This window comes from Camellia sinensis, chromosome 7 (genome assembly GCF_055761805.1).
Source record: "Camellia sinensis isolate YWXY chromosome 7, ASM5576180v1, whole genome shotgun sequence".
Classification (NCBI taxonomy): Eukaryota; Viridiplantae; Streptophyta; class Magnoliopsida; order Ericales; family Theaceae; genus Camellia; species Camellia sinensis.
In genome coordinates, this window is record NC_138967.1 from 75,938,596 (window position 1) to 75,953,929 (window position 15,334).

Genomic DNA, 15,334 nt, shown 5'->3' on the forward strand with positions numbered 1-15,334 from the left:
GAACCCCCACTGGGGGTCGACCCCCAGTGAGGTGGCGCTCCGTGATTGGGCCAAAAAAAAACTTTTTTTTTTTTTTTTTTTTTTTTGCAAGTTTCAGCCAGTGGGGGCTCGCCACCTCACTGGGGGTGCGACCCCCGTCTGTAGCAGAATTGCTAAAAGGATATGAGTTTCTTCAAATATTTCAAAATGAGTACAAAAATTTGTTAGTAAATTTTGGACAAATGTATAATTTCAAACTGTAACATTCTAATGTAATACTCAAATGTAACACTCAAAATGTAACACTTTAAAAAAATGCCTTAGTGTATTTTTCCCAAACGTAACATTCCAATATAATACTCCAAAAAAATTCCTTAAATGTAACACACACAAAAATTCTTTGGTGTACTTTTTCCAAACGTAACACTCCAAAAAAATGATATGAAATTCTTCAAACCATTCTAAAATGATGTACGATTCTTCAAACCATTCCAAAAATATTATAAAAATTCCTTAGTAAGTTTTGAACAAATGTAAAATTTCAAACGATGAGTGTTACGTTTAAGAAAAGTACACTAAGGAGTTTTTTAGTATTTTTGTGTGTTAATTGGAGTGTGTTACGTTGGAATGCTATGTTTGGAATTATATGGATTGGAGTGTTACATTTGAGTACACTAGGAAGTTTTTTTTTTTTTTTTTTTGTGTGTGTGTGTGTGTGTTACATTGGAGGGTTACGTTTGAAAAAAGTACACTAAGAAATTTTTTTTATGTGTTACATTGGAGCGTTACATTTGAAAAAAGTACATGAATTTTTTTAGAGTGTTACGTTGTTAGATTTGTGAAAAGTACACTAAATTTTTTTTTAGTGTTTTTATATCTGTTACATTAGAGTGTTACGTTTAGAATTACATTGGAGTATTACGTTTAAAAAAAGAAAAATGAGTGAGAGCACTAATTAGTGCTACCACCAATGATGCGGCAGTAGACCCCACCATGAATGATTTGATGTTTTGGCCTTGGTGTTGTATTTTTTTTCTTTTTTTATTGAGTGCCATGTCATTAGTGATCTTTTTAGAGCTCCAAAATTAGCGATCTCTATCATTGTTGTTAGAAAAAATACACTAAGAATTTTTTGTGTCTTACATTGGAGTGTTATGTTTGAAAAAAATACACTAAGAATTTTTTTTTTGTGTTATGTTATTGGAATGCTACATTAGAGTGTTATGTTTTTGTTTCTAATGTCAGATTTATTCCAGAAGGAGAAAAAATTAAAAATCTCTATAGTATGGATTACCCAAATGTGTAATTTAATATTTTGAGAAATTCATTTTTATCCCTCAAAAATTAATCTCAAACATGTAAGTGACTATCCTTTTATGTAATTTTTATTTTAATGAGACTTGGATTCATAAGAAAAAGAGAGAACTAAATAGTTTACAAGATTATATTTTGGGATTTATTAGTGTTTCACCGTATAAATTACATATAATAAGATATTTTTATGCCAAGTAATTATTAATGTGTCATTTTGTCTAATTTTTTAGGAGTAAATTAAGAAAAATTTAAAATATATAAAAGTAAAGTGAGAAAAAATAAATTTTAAAAGTCAAAATAAAAAAGTGACCACACATAAAAAGAAAAACTGTAATTTATCCAAAAAGAAAAATGAGTGCAGTGCATGTGGAATGAAGGCGGCCCCAATGAGTCCAGATCCTCTCCTTGAGGAAGGTCCTTGAGTTCCTGCGGGCAACGGCTCAGATCAGCCGTTGGTCATCCAACAGTTGAGATTATTAAAAAAAAAAAATTAAATTTTTTCGAGTTCCCGCCCAAACAAAACAACAACACAGCTCAGAGACATATTCACTCTCACTCTCTCACTCTCTCAGTTTCACTCAGCCTTACAGTCGATCGTGGTCGTCCACCGAACCTACCCTCACCGGCGAACCGGCGACCAGTCCCAACGGCGACCCCACGACGACCACAGCTCCACCGCTTCAGCCTCTACGCTTCGTGAACTCCACCGCGACGACCACCATCAGTTGAGCATAGATCACGAACTAGGTTGGTCTTCAAACGTCTGAAATTAAGAAGTTAGGAGTCTGAAAAAATGTAGGGCTTTTAGAGTTGGAATTTCTGAAAAAATTTAGGGCTTTTCAGATTTGGAATTTCAAAATTAGGGCTTTGATTTGGGATTTTGAAACGTCTGAAAAAATTTAGGGCTTTTAGATTTGGAATTTCAAAATTAGGGCTGTCATTTGGGATTTCAACGGCTACAAATTTAGGGCTTTAATTTGGTTTCCTCTTCTTCTTCTTCTTCTTCTTCTTCTTCTTTTTTCCATCTCTGTCCATATGCATCACATTGGTCAACTAGTGGGCTGTTTATCAAGCAAGACAGATTCATGAAATCAATTCAGCATTGCTCTTTGATCTGAAAATGCGTAAAAGATCCAACTTATCAGATCTTTTAATGTCCTAAATCTGTTAGAATGAGGATTTGATTTTCACAGCTTGTATGAATCTTGATATTGTTTACAATCAGAAATAGGTATACCATGATTGGAGTGGGCTAACAAGAACACACAACTGGGTTTAATGCCAACCTTCCATTGTATGTTTTGTTAAGTAATAGAGCATCTCCAACCCTTCACCAGTTTTTTCGTCTAATTTGATTCCAAATTTGAGATCATTTTTAAGCTCTTTTTCATCAAATTTAAATTGTATGAAAGACAAGGTGAAGAATTGGAGATACTATGTGATTTATTTTGTGTTCCAAACATTGCTAGTTTTTCTTACTAACTGATATGACATCTATACCATATTATTGAAGTAGGTCTTATTCTAATTTTGGAAATTAGTAAGATTTATTAATTAGTATAACATTTGTTTATATACATTTTCTACATGTTTCACTACAAATATTTACAGGGGATAATGATTACCTTTTGATCAATCATTAGCATTATCAATTGTGAGAATCATAATAGTTAGCACAAATCTCTCTAAACAAGCAAAGGGATGGAGGGAATGAAAACATGGGGCTGATATTATTTGATCAAGTGCAACAAAAATAATGGTTCAAGCTGTATGTGCAGCAAGGGCACAAGAGGGAATGGAAAGAAACCATGTGTGCTAGGATATTTGAGTTTGCTTTGTACAATTCCTAAATTTATATGGGAACTTGGAAAAAATGTCCAATGACATGATTTCGAATTGTAGGTAAAAAGTAAAAAACGCAAATCAGGATGATATATGTTTTTCTTCTTCTTCTCCTTCTTCTTCTTCTTCTTCTTCTTCTTCTTCTTCTTCTTCTTCTTCTTCTTCTTCTTCTTCTTCTTCTTCTTCTTTATGATGCTTCTAGAATCATGAAGACCAACAAATTGACAAGCCAATATGAGGAAACTAGTAACACGTGAATTGTGATCTTCATGAACTCCAAATTTTTTTCATTAGAAGCTTTTTCCCATGTTGATTTAAACCTGTCATTCCCAGCAGTGCAATTTACAGATGAAGCTTGCTGAACATTATTCACCCAAAAAAAAAAAAGAAGCTTGCTGAACTCCAAGCTTTGTTGAACTTTGGGGCTACAGCTTTTATTTCCATTTTACAAATTGGACGCTTCATGTCCTCTCAAACTTTGTCATTTTATATTGCATTAGTCTTTTATTTAGTTAAAACTAAGTGTATTGAATAGAAAATAAGCAAGTTTTGACATGTGCGCGTAAGTTTGTTGGTTGTGTATATGGCAAGAAATCAAAGCAGGTGTTTTCACCATTTCACAAATTTGGGGCTTTGTTTTTTTGTGCTTATGGTTTCCTGAAAACTAAGATTTAAATATGCTTAATAGTAAATGAAAACTAGTGATACATGAAAGTTTCACTATATGTGCATGAGTTCATTATTAATGTATATGGTAAGAAATAAGACCAATCATGTCAGCATATGTGTTTATTGCAATACAAGAATTCTGTTGCTTTCTACTTAAAGTATAAAGATCATCCTCAATGTAATGATTTCCTAAATCATCATCTTCTTGACTGTGAAGGTCATATCCTAAAGTTCCTTTTTTATATGTTTGTAAATCTTAGATATATTGTAGTTTAATAGAATATCTGAAAGTTGATAGTGTAAACTTACTGATATCCCAAACTTTTTCCTATGACTTACTGTTGCTTGTTACTTTGTCATTGAAGCTTGTCCCTTAGGTTAAATATGCTTACTGATATCCCAAATCTCTCATTATCAATTGTTAGAATATAACAAGAACAAAACAAACTCATTATGGTAAAAATCAATTTCAGCTAGTATAACCAAAATGATTAACAAGTGTATTTGGGGGATTCAACTAACCTCCAATACAAATATAAGGTATTCTGTGATCACCACCAATATAAAGAGCATCAGACAATATAAAGCTGCAATGGAGTAGAAGATATGGCTAACACTTCATTGTCCACTATCAATGTTGAGAGCTGCAATCTGCAATCTGGATTTTTTACAATCCTTATGTCCATATTTTCTTTTATTATGTGTGGAACTAACAATCTCAAATAAGAGTATTAGAATTATGATTTTACAATCAAAAATAGGCACATGATTTTAAAATCATTATTTCCTAGCACATGCAAAAGAGCAAGCCTTCTGAGTGAAAATACAGCAAATAATGAGAAGGGCAGTAGCATTGTTTTCCTGAATTCAGTGCAACTAAACACTTTGAGACCTAATCAATTTGTATGTAGAACTACAATGCTGAATAACACATAGAATAGGTTTTTATGAGCCCACTACAATGTTGGTTTCAAAACTAAATTGGTTTCTCGAGGGCTGACTGTTTGTGTTGTATTGTGTATGTAGATTTAGAAATGGCTTCTTCTTCTAATGACAACAGCAACATAAGATTAAAACCGAGAATGTGCAATTGTGGAAGAACAACTGCCATACATATCGTAAAAACTAATGAGAATGGAAATAAAGGGCGTTTGTTCTTTGTTTGCCCATCAAAATATGTAAGTATTGTATTGGAAATATTAAATATGTAAGTAGTCACAATTTAATTTGTTTTAATAGACTAACTAATTGTTGGTTGCATTGTAGACTGAAAATTCCAATTGCAATTACTTCAAGTTCGTGGCTGAAGATGATGAAGATGTGACGTCCACAATCCGTTCCAACACTAGAGCTTCTGATGGTGTTACAGTAGAAGACTTTAACGAGCTGAGGAGGAGGCTGTATGACGTGGAAAATGAACATGGAGACTATGGTCGAAGGCTTCGAATGGTGGAAAATATTTTGAAGGCGATGGTGTATTTGATTGTATTTGCTTTACTTTTGTACTTTATGATGTAATGTTATTATGGATTTATGGATTTAAAGTTATTATGGATTTATGGATGTAATCTACTTTATGATGTAATGTTAGTATCCGAAAAATTTGACTAATGTTATTATGGATTTATGATGTTTGTACTTTATGATGTTTTTATGAATGGAATCTGGGAAGTTGGGAATGATTTGAGATGGTTTTTATATGGTTTATTGTCCTAGTGGATTTAATGAACTTGGGAATGATTTGAGATGGTTTTTATATGGTTCATTTAACTTAGTACATGCATACCAACAGAATTTAGTACATGCATAATATGAATTTACTAGATGAACCAGCATACCAAATGCATACCAGCAGAATTCATTTACCAGCATATGAACCAGCAGAATTCACCAGATATGAACCAGCATACCAGATGAACCAGCATATGAACCAGCAGAGCATACCAGCAGACTTGGTGAATTCTGCTACTGTTTATTTTGCATAGGCACATTTCACATCAAGTAGCCTTGGCTGTGGTGTGGTGCATGTTTATTTTGCATGTTCTTTTCACATCAAGTAGCATACCAACAGAATGCAGAATCAGCATACCAGAACCAGCATACATGTTCTTTTGCATGTTTATTTTGCATGTTATTTTGCTACTGTTTATAACTTTTCAGTGTTCAAACCAGCATACCAGAACCAGCATACAGTGTTCAAAACAGAATCTGCATAACAGGGTTAAAAAACCATTTTCTGCTAGTGTTAATAACCATTTCAGAATCTGAACATGAACCATATGAACCAGCAGAGTATACCAGCAGACCTGGTGAATTCTGCTACTGGTAATAACCATTTCAGAATCTGCATAACAGTGTTCAAGGGTCCTAAATGAACATCAACCAACATCAACCAAGTTAAATTAACATGTTCAATACAGCATGTTCAATACTAGTTTCCTGAATCTGAACATGAACATCAAGCAACCAACACATAAATTAAAAAAAAACATGCTGAATAACAGAATCGGTACAACTTTAACAATAACCAACATCAACCAAGCTAAATGAACATTAACAATAACCAGTTCACTTGGGTTTAACATATATTAAAATCAACTGTAAATGAACATCAACCAGTACAACTTTAACATCTAAATTAATTCATTGGTCCTTAAAAATTGACACATTAGTACTTTAACATCACTTTCCAGCAACAGTTTGCTTGACAATTTCAGAGGCCATGACTTCACGTTGCAGCCCAATTTTAGCATCAGTTTGGTTCTGTTCATGGTTGTCCATAGCCTACAAAAAAAAAGACATAATTTTTAAGCAACTATAAATACATGATATCACAGAATTTTCAGCAACTATAAACTAAAAATACATCAAGGACGAACCTGACTACACATTGGAGTAGTTGATTCTTGAGAATATCGAAACCCAATGTCATATCCACATGAACCTTGTAGTAGTGACTGGAATGTTGGTTGAGTTGGCAAATAATTTGGCACCACATACATCTCCCGCAAATTGTTCGCCTACAAGAATGTCATATATGCTTTCAGTTATGGTTTTAGTCACATATTATATCCACACAAAAAATACAATGTTAAAGTAAGACTTACATGATATGTGGGATACATCAATGGCGGAGGCATGTAATTACCACCCATGGGCAAAGATCGAGGAAGAGGATGCAGGGGAGGAAGAGGTTGAAACGGAGGAACATGTTCACGAACATATATATCTCCTCCAACATATAATGGAGAAGGTGCAACCGTTGAACTTGCAATAGATTGTGACGAAGCCAAGCTATTAGCACGGGATTTTTTTTTGGAGTTCGCTACCAACGCCGCTTCGAATCCACCTTTGACCCTCCTTTTGCCCTTACTAGTTGCCACCTTTTTCTTCAATCCTTTTGGTTGCACAACATGATTCACATCTTCGCATTCCACTTCAAAGCTTTGGGTATCATCATCATATTTATCAAGCATTTCCGCCCATTCTAATTTCCATTGATTTGTATCTTCAATGTGAAAGAAAAATTTATTTAGTACACCCTTCACCCCCTTATCTTGGAACAAATAGTTAACATGTTTTAATGCATTTTGCATCAAATGCCAAGTACACAATCGGTGACTTGTGTCAGGCATAACGATGGGTATGGCTTTAGCCATTGCAACATCTTGATCGGTGAACAAAGTTTTCGGTGCCTTCCTTGACATAGCCTCTAGAAAGTTTTCAAACAACCATACAAACGATTCAGCGGTCTCATCATACAACAATGCTGCACCAAATATAACTGTTTCCCTGTGATGGTTGAATCCCACAAAAGATGCGAACGGTCTATGTTCTTTGTTTAACTTGTAAGTCGTATCAAATGTGACAACATCACCAAATTGGGCATAATCCATGATCATTTGTGCATCGGCCCAAAACATATTGGTTATTTGCTCCTCATTATCTAATTGAACAGCATAGAAGAATGAAGGATTTTGCAAAGATTTTTCTTTAAAGTATTGCAACACATTGCCTACTTCCCCATATGCTAAACTTTGTTGTCTTTTGGTTCTCAAATAATTTTTAGAATCTAATTTCGTAAAACCAAGACATTGCCTTCCACCAGCTTCCCTACCCATGAGTTCAAAAGACTGGCCCAAACGAAGACCAGATTGTGCCGCTAAATCTAACTGAATTGCTTGGGTAGCGGATATCTTTCTTAGTGACGGCAACATGTGGGCACACTCGGGTGATACAAGATCATGGTTGTGTTTTTCTTTGAAATCAGTCACAACATATTTTCCAGTACCCTCATGTAATTTAATATAAAGTCGAGCCTCACACCCAGTCCTAGTTTCAGCTCTAGAGTTTTTTGACAAAGGGTCTCGCTTGTCAACCTTTCGAAATCCCTCCTTGTTGCAAACCAAAAGTCTATGAATAAGTTGATTAGTGAACTTGTCCTTCTTACAATAATCTCTTCTTATGCTAAACCCCATTCTTCCTCCATATGTATTATAAAATTCATACGCACATTGTTCAGAATCAAATATCATTCCCAATTTTGGCTTCCAATCACAGTCATTCTCAGGTTCCATATCGATATCAAAATGCAACTGAAAACCCATATAAATAAAATCTTAAGTTAATGATAGTTGAGCTTCTTAATAAGATTGCAGGATTGCTTAGGTTGTAATGCTATGAAAATGAATTGAAATTGGTTTTTAGATAACATTTATCTGGTTTATAGATAGGACCATATGTCATATAAGGAAAATTACTCGAATTAAGGAAATTGAATTATTCATAACTGGCCGTGTCCTGGCTTAGGCACATAGAATTCATAGTACTTGGAAAAACACACATTTGAATTGTCTCAATCCAACAGTTTCTCTTTGGGGCCTAGTCTACACGAAACATCACTCTTATCACAATTGTGCTTTTGATATCACTTGAAAAACTTTAGCTTCTCAAGTTCAAATAAATCTAATATGAAAATCAAGATATAAGATTTTCTCAAGTTGAGTTGAATTTTATTTTTCTTTTTATATTTTTCTCAGGAAAAGCTTTACAATGATGCCTTTCAAGTTCAATTCACTGACCCATTTGGGAGATTGGAAATGGGAAATGTAACTTTAAAAAAAAAAAGGCATGTTGCTTTGTGTTCTGTTTTCATATTTTAAAAAGAACATAATTTTGTTTGGAAATTTGTTTCTGGAAACTGTTTTTTTCTTGAAATTTTCTGAAAATCACCCACCAAAAACTTGTTTTCATATGTACAAAAACAATTTTCACAAGTGGGTGTTTCTGAACTTTTCATTGTTTTGTTTTGAAAAATCAACAAAAAAAGGAAAACAAAAATACAATCAAACAGAACTTAGAGATGGTACAAACACAAATAATAATAATATGACCAAGAATCTTACAGGGAAGTCTATGAGAAATGATTCACTTCAAACAGAATAGGTTTTCCCTAATTTGATTCTTAGGGAGTTTACATCATCAGCTTGGGAAACAATGTATATATGAAAAGTTAAAGAAATCATAAAGAGGTAAAACACACCAATTAATGAAAACTCCATTCGATTTCTTACCTTACTGTCGAGTGTAATTTGTAAAGAGCTTCAGTCGAAAGCTTTGGCGGCAGAAGAGTACTCTGTAGAGGCTGGAGCGGTGGAGTTTGCCGTCGGTGAGGATGGAGCTCGCCGTCGGTGAGGATGGGTTCGCCGGTGAGGATGAGGATGGGTTCGACGGAGGCGACTGCTGCGTGAGAGTGAGAGTGGTGTGTGAGATTGAAAGTGAATGCTGTGTTGTTGTTTGTTTGGGCGGGAAGTATAAAACACACTGTAATTTGATTTTTTTTTTTTTTAATAATATCAGCCGTTGGGTGACCAACGGCTGATCTGAGCCGTTGCCCGCAGGAACTCAAGGACCTTCCTCAAGGAGAGGATCCGAACTCGGCCCGAATGCGGCACAACGGATATAGTAATAGATTGATTTTAGAATAATTTTTTATATAATTAATTTTTTCTTAAATAATTATTAATATTATTGTACTCTAAACTTAATATTATTGTACTCTTAATTTTAATAAAATTAAATCTCAACTATCTAAAAAAGAATAATAATGTTATATTTATCATCTTTGATGTATCAATTCATGTGTAAATATTAGTGTGCAATATCTAATGTAATATTAGTGTGCAATATCTAGATGTCCAGCTGTCCCACTAATGATAATGTTTCTGCTTTTGGTGTTAGTTAGTTAGTATCCTATGTGTACCACCTTTTCTCTCTATAAATGAGAGTTGTAAATCACTAAATAATCAATCAATTGAATACATACAATTTATTCTCTCTGTATTTCTCTTTTTATACATTGAATTTCACATGGTATCAGAGCTATAGGTTAAGCTCTTGGTATTCTTCGCCTTCCGGCGGGCGGCAACCTTGCCTTGACCGCCCGCCGGACCTCAACCAATTTGAGACCTCCATCAACTCCAGCAAGACCTCTTTCACACTTTCTCTCTCTACTTTACAGTGATAATTGCAAAACTTCTCCATATAGCTAATTCTGATTCTCTTCTCGGTAACCAACCCAACACAACAAGTCTCTTGGGTTCAACTATTATGGATTTGGATATACTTAATCTTGATGTGGATAACCAACCCATCTCATTCTCCATGCAAACAAATGTTGGGTCCAACAGGTGGCTATGAATCAATCAATATGTCATCTCCAATACCAGATCAATCCTCCCGTCGGACCACTACAAGCTCTTGAAATCAAACGTCGACGCTTTGAATCTTATCCAGCTCAGTCTCACTCTCACCGACGCCGCCGGAAACTTCACACACCTCGGCTCCGGCGAGAGCGGTTTCATTTGGGAGTTCGATTTCTGTAACTTCGACGTCGCGCGTGACCCCCACGCACCGGACTCCGTCGAGCTCCTCCACAGCCAGGGCATTGAGCGACTACCTCAAGGCTACTAGTGGGTCCTTTGCTGCAACCGCAGGCACCACCGACGCATCTGTAGGCGGTGGATAACAACTACGTGTCCCTATCGCAACATGAATCTAACGCCGGAGCTCTGCCGCCCTTTTCCGGCATCATTGGCAACCTCCCGGCATCGTTGTTGGAGACAGCACCACCATCGCCGTCGATCTCCGTTGATATCGATCTCGAGCTTGGAATTATAGCTGAAAATGAGAAACAGACCGTTTGAAAGAACACACCATACAACACACCCACACCCATACAAAGGGAGATGAAAGACAGCATTTTTTGGAGCTAAACAACACACCCACACACCATACACAACACACCCAGATACACACCATACATTCACACACCGATACAGACAGCATGACACAGACCCACACCATTCACACTTGCATCGAAGCTCTCTCTCTCTCAATCCGGAAAACAGATTTTCTCTCTCTCACTTTACTTTTTTTCCCACGCACCAAAACCTAATCATCCTGCTGGCCATGTATCTTATTCCACCACTCTGACCAAACACCACTCGGTTCCCCATTACCCCCTTTAATTTTTAATTTATGTTATGTTTTTACTTTTCATCATCAGCATGTTCACACTCTCTTCAACTTTCTTTTCTTTTCTATATATACATACATATTTTTTTTATTATTATAATACCAACCCACATTCAACACCATCTCACTAATTTTTCTGCTCCAAACAACCTTGTGCCATTCTTGCCATCCGGCTTGCACAACACCCTTGTTTTCTTCATATCAGGGCACCCCGCTCACTGTTCTTCACACAAAAAAAAAAAAAACTTTTCTATCATTTTTTTTTCACATCTCCACTATGTGTTGACCCGTTCTGCTCCACTTTATCAATCCTTTTGTTTCAACCTCCAATAGGTTTCTATCTTCAAACCTATTTGAGTTTGAGGGGGGTATTATACATATATCATGGTGAGCATAGTTATACACCATGCGAACCACCCAAGCCACCCCATGGCGTACTCTCTAAGTCGCCCCCTTAATGTACCACCAAAGTTTTCTACAACCGTCCGGCATGACCCCGTAAACTGTCTCGACATTGATTCCGGTTAGCTTCTACATCGGTCCGGTATGACCCCATAAACTGTCCCGACATTGATTCCGGTTAGCTTCTATATCAGTCTGGCATGACCTCGTAAACTGTCCCGACATTGATTCCGGTTAGCCTCTACATTGGTTCGGCATGACCCCGTAAACTGTCCCGACATTGATTCCGGTTAGCTTCTACATCGGTCCGGCATGACCCCGTAAACTGTCCCGACATTGTCTGTTACAACGGTCTGACACGACCATACAGTGTCTCCTATCCTATTTTATTTTATTTATCAGTTTACTTTCCTGTTTTGTTACTCTCTCCAAACTCAAGTTGGTTAGTACCTATCCTCCTTGAGTTTGAGGGGGGCTGTTAGTGTAATATTAGTGTGCAATATCTAGTGTAATATTAGTGTGCAATATCTAGCTGTCCAGCTATCCCACTAATGATAATGTTTTTGCTTTTGGTGTTAATTAGTTAGTATCCTATGTGTACCACCTTTCCTCTCTATAAATGAGAGTGTTGTAAATCACTGAATAATCAATCAATTGAATACGTACAATTTATTCTCTTTGTATTTCTCTCTTTATACATTGAATTTCACAAATGTATCAATTCATGTGTAAATACTAGTAAAATGAGTTTCATCACTCATATTTATTTTTAATAATATATTAACATATAAAGTGATACATTAAAAATGATATAAATAATAATAATAATAATAATAATAATAATAATAAAATAAATAAATAAATAAAAAATAAGCGTAGTATCACTCCATAAATTTTTTTTTTGGATGGATTCCTGTTTAACTGCCGTCCGTTTGGCTTCAGTAATAAAATTTCTCTTTGGACAAAAAAAAAAAATAAAAAAAAAAATAAAAAAAAAATAATCATTCGACAAGATCCGGATTCAAAGGGCACGCAAGGATTCATTTATCCAAATGAAGGTTGACGCCGACGCGGGATTGTGGCTCACGCGTTATTGCGTTGAACATGTGGGACCCAACCCAACGCGGGACATCCAAACGATTAGTCAAATTCATATCTCTGTATAGTGTATATTAATTTGTCAATTTCCTATATATGTACGTTGTAAGTAAATCATTCTGTCAGTCTTTGATAATTGGTTCAAGATTTATAATTGAATGTATTAAATAATAATTAATTAAGTTTAAAAATTTTAATTGATATTATTTAAAAATTTAAGTGATCCTCAAAATGTAGATTAAAAATTAAAAAAATTTAAGTCATATGAAACTGAATTTATAAATACTATTATAAGCTTACTATGACCGACATTACCACTATTACCACAATCATTACCATCATGCTGTTGTCACCACCATCACTACCGCTGTTGTAGTACCATTATTGTACTACCGCCACCACACTACCATCACAACTACAACTACAACTACTCTAACTATTTACCTCCGCAACTATTGTCACTATTGTCATAACTAACACCACAACAACCACTATCATCATATTGCCACCATCACATCTTTTTTATCTGCACAGCATTGCCCCCTTTCATTATTGCCACAACCATTATCGATTTACTCCACAACCATTACAATCAATGCCATAGTTAATGTAGCCTCCTCCACGATCACCAACTTACTATCAAAATATAAAAATTGAAAATATAATTTGAAATTAATAAATTTTAAATTTGATCTTACATATCAAACAACTTGTTTAGTTTATCACTTAGGGTCTGTTTGGGAAGAACTAAGTGAGTTTTTTTTGGCAATTTTAGCCACAAAAGACAAAATAGGTTATTTTAGTCACAAAAAACAAAACATCACATCTAACTCATAATCATTACACTCTTCTCTCACAAAAAAAGTTAAAAAAGCCAAAAAGCCAAAAAATCCTTCCCAAACCAAGCTTTTTAGCCCATGCTAAAATAGCCAAAAAAGCCAAAAAGCCAACCCACTTCCCAAACGGAGGCTTAAATTTCTATCAAATTATTTTTCAGCTTAAAAAATTGTAATGTTTACGTTTTCAGTTTATATTTACAAAAATTTTATAAAATGGTTTTTGTTTAATTTTTGTTTATTTTTAAAAAAATATAAACTACAAATGCGTTTGGTAATAATTGACAAAATGTTTAAAAAAATTTAAAAATATAAAAAAGAGTGAGAAATGGCAAGTGGCGGCGGAAGACGGTGGTGGAAAGTGGTGACAGTGGGTGGTGGGTAGCTGGTGGTAGTAGGTGGTGGCGGGTGGGTGGGTGGTGGTGGTGGTGGGTGGGTGGGTGGGTGACGATGGCGGGTGGTGGGTAGTAGCGAGTGGGTAGTGGTGGTAGTGGTGGTGAGTGGTGGGTGGTGGCAGGTGGGTGGCGGATGGTGAGTGGTGGTGGCGGGTAAGTGGCGGGTGGTGGTAGTGGGTGGGTGGGTGACGGTGGCGGGTGGTGGGTGGTAGCGAGTGGGTGGTGGTGGTGATGGTGGCGAGTAGCCTGTGGTGGTGGCAGTGGCAGGTGGGTGGCGGATAGTGATTGGTGGTAGCGAGTAAGTGGCGGGTGGTGGTAGTGGGTGGGTGGGTGACAGTGGCGGGTGGTGGGTGGTAGCGAGTGGGTGGCGGTGGTGATGGTGGCGGGTAGTGGGTGGTTGTAGCAGTGGCAGGTGGGTGGCAGATGGTGGGTGGTGGTGGTTAAGTGGGTGACGGTGGCGGGTGGTAGGTGGTAGCGAGTGAGTGGTGGTGGATTGTTGGTGGTGGTGGGTGGTGGGTGGTGGATGGGTGGTGGGTGATGGTAGTGGTGGTGGTGGTGGTGGGTGGCTGGTAGTGGATGGTGGTGGTAGGTGAGTGGTGAGTGGTGGTGGCAAGTAGGTGGCGGAGATGGTAGTGGCGGGTGGTTAGTGGTGGCGGGTGGATGGCAGGTAGGTGGTGGTGGTGGTGGCGGCGGTGGCGGCGACGGCGAGGTGTGGGTAGTGGGTAGGTGGTGGGTGGTGGTGGCAGGTGGGTGGTGGTGGTAGTTGGGTGGTGAGTGGTGGTGCAGGTGGGTGGTGAGTGGTAGCGGCAGGTGGGGGGTAGGGGGTGGTGGCGGAAGACGGTGGTAGAAAATAGTGACGGGTGGTGGCTAGTGTTAGGTGGTAAAAAAAAAAAAAAACTCAAAATGGAAACACATTTTTTGTGTTTTTATTTTTTGGCCCAATTTATAAACTGAGACCACTGATTTATAAATCACAAATTTTATCAAACAAGTTTTTATTTGAGTTTTTAAAATTTTTGTAAATATAAACAGAAAACTGAAAACGTAAGTGTTACCAAACGACACCTAAATATTCAATTTCTAATTTTCAATTTTATCAAATGCCACCATAGATGTATATAATATCTTAATTTTCAGTTTCCAATCCCTTAGATTTTTTTTCCCCTTTTTTGTACTACTTATGTATTGCGACGCTTCCTTATCTTTTTTGCCCTATTATTTTTTTTGGATGTACTATTATTATAATCCTTTAACGTGTAGATC